At 33.6% G+C, this 6,074-nt stretch overlaps 1 protein-coding gene across 5 annotated transcripts in view; it reads left to right on the top strand.

Annotated features, from left to right (window-relative positions):
* The window catches only part of ZBTB20 (zinc finger and BTB domain containing 20), an 814,580-nt gene that overhangs the window by 475,642 nt on the left and 332,864 nt on the right, over nucleotides 1-6,074 (top strand). The gene's annotated exons all lie outside the window — the stretch shown is intronic.

Here is a 6,074-nt window from a genome sequence, read left to right on the forward strand (position 1 = left end):
AAACCTGAATACAGATTAATAAAAATTATTAGTATGAAGAAGAGAGAGAAAAAGGACTGAAAAAATGTGCAGAGGGTCAGTAATCTGTAGAACAACATCAAACAGTCTAATATTCTTGGAGTATCTCAGGAGAAGAGAAAATCAATGGAATTATTAAGAAGGACCAAAGGGTTAAAGTACAATAGCTGAAATAAAAATAATTCTTGGCAGCAGATTGGAGATGGAAGAAGAGAAAATGGGACAAAAATGATATTTGAAGAAATGATGGCAGAAAATGTTCAAAATTAAGTGAAAAAGCAAAATTATACAAGGAAAACCACATGTAGGCATTGTTTTCAAACTTCTATAAGCCAAAGATAAAAAGAAAAATCTTGAAAGCATCCAAAGGTATTTGGGGAATAGATTGCCTATAGAGGAACGATTAAGTAAATGTCAGCTGACACCTCATCGTAAATGATGGAAGCTAGAAAAAATGATTAGAAAGAAAAACTGTCAATCCAGAATTCTACTTACAGTAATGATATCTTCCAAAGGTGAAAAAATAAAGAATTTTCATATAAACAAAATTTGTTGTCAGCAGAACTCGTACAAGAAATGTGAAAGGAAGTTCTTTAGGCTGAAAAGACATCAGATGTCCTTGGTTTTAAAAAAAGAATGAAAAACACTAAAAGTTGTAAATATCTAAGTACATGTAAAAGAATATGTTTTTTATTCTGCTAATTAAAAATATACTGATTGCTTAATGCATAAATTATAACTTTATCATGGATCTATAATATTTATAAATTTAAAAATATATAAAAATACTACAAAGGACAGAGTGGTGATAAATAGAATTATACTCCTGTAAGACTCACACGTTTACATGAAGTGGTACAATATTAAGTCTAAGCAGACAGTGATAAATTAAAGAAGCATATTGTAATCCCAAGAACAACTGCTAAAAACCAATACAAAATAAGTACAGCTAAAAAGCCAATAATGGATTTAAAATGAAATAATAAATTACCTACTAAGCCATTAAAAACAGAAAGGAAAGCAGAGGAACAAAAAAGGAAAAAAAAATAGCAAATAATGAGATGGTAAGTCTAAACTCAACCATAGCAATAATTCCGTTCAGTGTAAATGGTCTAAACACTACAATTAAAAGACAAAGACTGTCAGACTGGATTAAAAAGTAAGACTTGACTATATACTGTCTATAAGGAAAGCACTTTAAATATCAAGTTACGGTTATCTTGAGAGTAAAAGAATAGGGAGATATATACAAGTATACATACAGTAAGAGTTAGCATAAGAAAGCTGGATTGGCTATATTAATATTAGACAGAGTAGACTTTAAGACAAGGAGTATTATTAGAGATAAAGAGGAATTTTTATAATGATATGTGTCTAATTATCATGAAGACAAAAGTAATAAAAATATATGCAGAAACTGACCAAAAAATAAAGAGAAATAGAGAAATCCATAATAACAACTGGAAATTTTAGTGCCCTTCTCCCAGTAGTTGATGGCATAAGTAGACAGAAAATCAGTAAGGACATAAAGATATTAAAAACACCATCAAATGCCTTGACCTATTTGTCTTGAATAGAACACTATTCCTACCTGCAAAATATGCATTCTTTACAACTGCACATGGAATGTTTTTCAAGGTAGACCACAATCTGGGCCATCAAATGAGTTACAAACATTTTCAAAAGATTGAGATACTACAAAATATGTTCCCTGATTATAATGTAACTAAAGGATAAATAAAAAACAAAATATCTAGAAAAGACCGCTTGGAAATTGAACCACAAACTTCTAAACACCCCACAGTTGAAAGGATAAAGTCATGAGAGAAATTATAAAATATTTTAAATCAAGTTATACTGAAAATGCAATATATTGAAATTTATCATACAGGTTAAAGAAGGTCTTGGCAGAAATCTAGGGGTTTCATTCTTAATCAGAAGAAAGAAGAAAGATTTAAAATCAATGACATAGGTTTTCACTTTAATGAAGTAGAAAAAATATGATCATATTAAACACTAAAATAGTAGAAAAAGGAAAATAAATAATAAAGGCAAAAATCCAAGAAACAGAAAACAATAAAGATACACAAAGGGAAAACTTGATTGTTTAAAAAGATAAATGCATTTGATAAGCCTCTAGAAATAATGATTAAGAAGAAAAGATACAAATTACCAATATCAGTAATGAAAGGGGGTATCATTACTTATCACACAGATATTAAAAGGATAACAAGAGAATATTATGAGCACTTCATGCCAATAATTTCAACAACTTTGATGAAACAGATAATTTCTTTAAAATACATGTTGCCAAAACTGATACAGGAAACAGGAAATCTGAATAACCCTATATTTACTAAAGAAATTGAATTTGTTATCAAAAACTTTCCTAAAAAGACAACCCCAGGACTAAATAGTTTCCCTGAAGAATTCTATAAAACATTGTAGGAGGAAATAATATTAATCCGAACAAATTCTTTCAGAAAATATAGAAGAAAACACTTCCTAACTTGTTTTATGAGTCCAGCATAACCGTAATTAGCAAAAGCTAAAAAAGATAAGAAAATTACAAGCCAGTATCCCTCATGGGTCTGGGCACAGTCATTTTTTTTTTAAATATTAGCAAATACAACTACACTTCAATTTTTTAAAAACTAAAAAATTAGTAAAAAAGATGCAGCAAGGGGGCTTCCCTGGTGGCGCAGTGGTTGAGAATCTGCCTGCTAATGCAGGGGACACAGGTTCGAGCCCTGGTCTGGGAAGATCCCACATGCCGCGGAGCAACTAAGCCCGTGAGCCACAATTACTGAGCCTGCGCGTCTGGAGCCTGTGCTCTGCAACAAAAGAGGCCACAATAGTGAGATGCCCGCACACCGCGATGAAGAGTGGCCCCCGCTTGCCGCAACTAGAGAAAGCCCTCGCACAAAAAAAAAAAAATGAAGACCCAACACAGCCATAAATAAATAAATAAATAAATAAAAACCCAAAGTTAAAAAAGAAAGATGCAGCAATGTATAAAATGAGTAATACCTCACAACCAACTAAAGGTCATCTCAGGAATGCAAGTTTAGCTTAACATTTGAAAATAAATCAATGTAAATTCACCATATTACTTGAATAAAAAAGGAAAATATGATCTCAATAGATTCAGAAAAAGCATTTGAAATAATTTAATAAGCATTCTTAATAAAAACTCAGAAAACTAGAAGAGATAGGAACTTCCTCAATCTGATGAAGGGCTTCTATAAAAACCTACAATTAATATCATACTTAAAGATGAAAGGCTGAATGAATGCTTTCTGCCTAATATCTAGTACAAGGCAAAGGTACCTATTTTTACTATTTCTGTTCAATATTATACTAAAGATCCTAGCCAGAGTAATAAAGCAAGAAAAATAAAGGTTAAAAAATAGAAAAGGAGGACTTCCCTGGTGGCACAGTGGTTAAGAATCTGCCTGCCAATGCAGGGGACACAGGTTCGATCCCTGGTCCGGGAGGATCCCACATGCCGTGGAGCAACTAAGCCCGTGCACCACAACTACTGAGCCTGCACCCTTGAGCCTGCAAGCCACAACTACTGAGCCTGCGTGCCACAACTACTGAAGCCCACGCACCTAGAGCCCACGCTCCGCAACAAGAGAAGCCACTGCAATGAGAAGCCTGCGCACCGCAACAAAGAGTAGCCCCCACTCGCCGCAACTAGAGAAAAGCTCGCACACAGCAACAAAGACCCAATGCAGCCAAAAATAAATAAATTAATTAATTTTTTAAAAAAATAGAAAAGGAATAAAATAAAAATAGAAAACTGTCTTTATTCACATATACCATGATTGTTTACATTAGAAAATCTTAAGGAATATGCAAAACAACTACTGGAGCTTAAAAGTGCGTTTAGAAAGGTCATAGGATCTTTATGCAAAAATTGATTATATTTGTATGTAGTAGTGGCAAATAATTTGAATATGAAATTGTAAAGTTAATTTACAATAATGTTAAGATACAAAATACTTAGGAATAAGTTTAACAAAAGAATATAAGGCCTCTGCACTCAGAGCTACAAAAGCCTTAGAAATATCCATTGTTTGTGGGTGAGTACTCGATATTTAATTAAAGTATGATTTCTCCCCAAATTGATCTATGGAGTCAACACAATTCAAGTCAAGGTCTCAACAAGGTTTTTTTTTTTCCTAATTTTTGGAGAAATTGTCAAGCTAATTTTAAAATGCATATAGAATTGCAAATAACCTAGAAAAAGAAGAACAAAGTTGGAGCACTCACACTATCTAGTTCAAGACTTTCTATAAGTATAAATAAAAACAGATTATACTATCACCTCCCCTACCAAGAAAAAAGCACTTCACAAATAAGCCATTGGAACAGAATAGAGAGAGAATCTAGATATTGACTCCAAACATATGGTTGATTAATATCAACAAAGATGACAATATCACTTATTTAGGAGAAGGAAAATCTTTTCAACTAATGGTGCTTGAACAATAAATAACAAGCATACAGGAAAAAAAATTAAACCTTTGCCTCTATCTCATACTACACACTGAAATTAATCTGATATGTATTAAACGCCTGCAAGAACTAAGATTGTAAGTGCTTCTAGAATGACACATAGGGAAAAGAAAAAACCCTCATAACCTTGAGGTAAGCAAAGATGTTTATAGGATGCAGAAAGCCCTAAACATATAACAAAAAATTGGTTAATCAGACCTCATCCAAATTAAAAACTTCTGGTTATCAAATGACATTGTTAAGAAAATAAAAAGGCAAGCAACAGACTGGGTGAAAATATTTGCAATACATGTATCAAAAAAGGACTCATGTTCAGAGTATATAAGGAATGTCTTCAAATCCATAACAAGTACACAAACGAAATTTAAAAATGGGCAACAACTTGAATAGGCACTTAACAATGGAAGATCTAAAAATGGCCAATAAACTCATTAAAAGCTACTCAGCATCACTAGTCATCAGGGAAATTCAAATTAAAACCACAAGGAGGGCTTCCCTGGTGGTGCAGTGGTTGAGAATCTGCCTGCCAATGCAGGGGACACAGGTTCGAGCCCTGGTCTGGGAAGATCCCATATGCCGCGGAGCAACTAGGCCTGTGAGCCACAATTACTGAGCCTGCGCGTCTGGAGCCTGTGCTCCGCAACAAGAGAGATAGCGATAATGAGAGGCCCGCGCACCGCAATGAAGAGTGGTCCCCACTTGCCGCAACTAGAGAAAGCCCTCGCACAACTAGAGAAAGCCCTCGCACAGAAATGAAGACCCAACACAGCCATAAATAATAAAAAAAAAAAAAAAAAAAAAAACCACAAGGAGATCGTAGTTTATGCTTACTAGAATGACTAAAACAAAAAAGACTGACACACCAAGTGTTGGCAGGGTTGTAGAATACTTGGTATTCTTACATTTGCTAGTGGGAATGTTCCACCTTGGAACACTTACTATCATATAGAGTTAAACATATTCCTACCCACCCTATTGCTTGGTAATTGTGTTCCTGGGTATTTCCCCAAAAGAAATGAAAACTATACCCTCAAAAAGACTTGCACAAGAATGCTTACAGTAACTTTATTCATAATTGCTTAAAAATGGAAACACCCAAATATAGAAAATGGTATACAAAATGTGGTATATTCACAGAATAGACTACTAATAAGCAAACAAAACAAATGCACTATAACACAGACAACACTGTGGATGAATTTCAGAGATATGTTGTGCAAAAGAAGCCAGAACCCAAAAGACTACATACTGTATGATTCTATTTGTATGAAGGCAAAACTATAGTGGTAAAAATCAGAATATTGGTTGTTACAAGAGATGGAAATTGACTGGAAGGGGGCACAAGGAATTTAATCTTTGTTAGGATAGCGGTTAAATAGGTGTATACATTTATCAAAACTCTTTGCACTATATACACTTTAAAATCCATGGATTTTGCTTTATGTAAATTTTACCTCAATTTTTAAAAACGATGTATGCTTGACTGTAATCAACTCTCACCTGAAGTGCTTCATCCATTTTGCTAACAGTTT

This window comes from Balaenoptera physalus (assembly GCF_965194825.1).
Source record: "Balaenoptera physalus genome assembly, chromosome: 4".
Classification (NCBI taxonomy): Eukaryota; Metazoa; Chordata; class Mammalia; order Artiodactyla; family Balaenopteridae; genus Balaenoptera; species Balaenoptera physalus.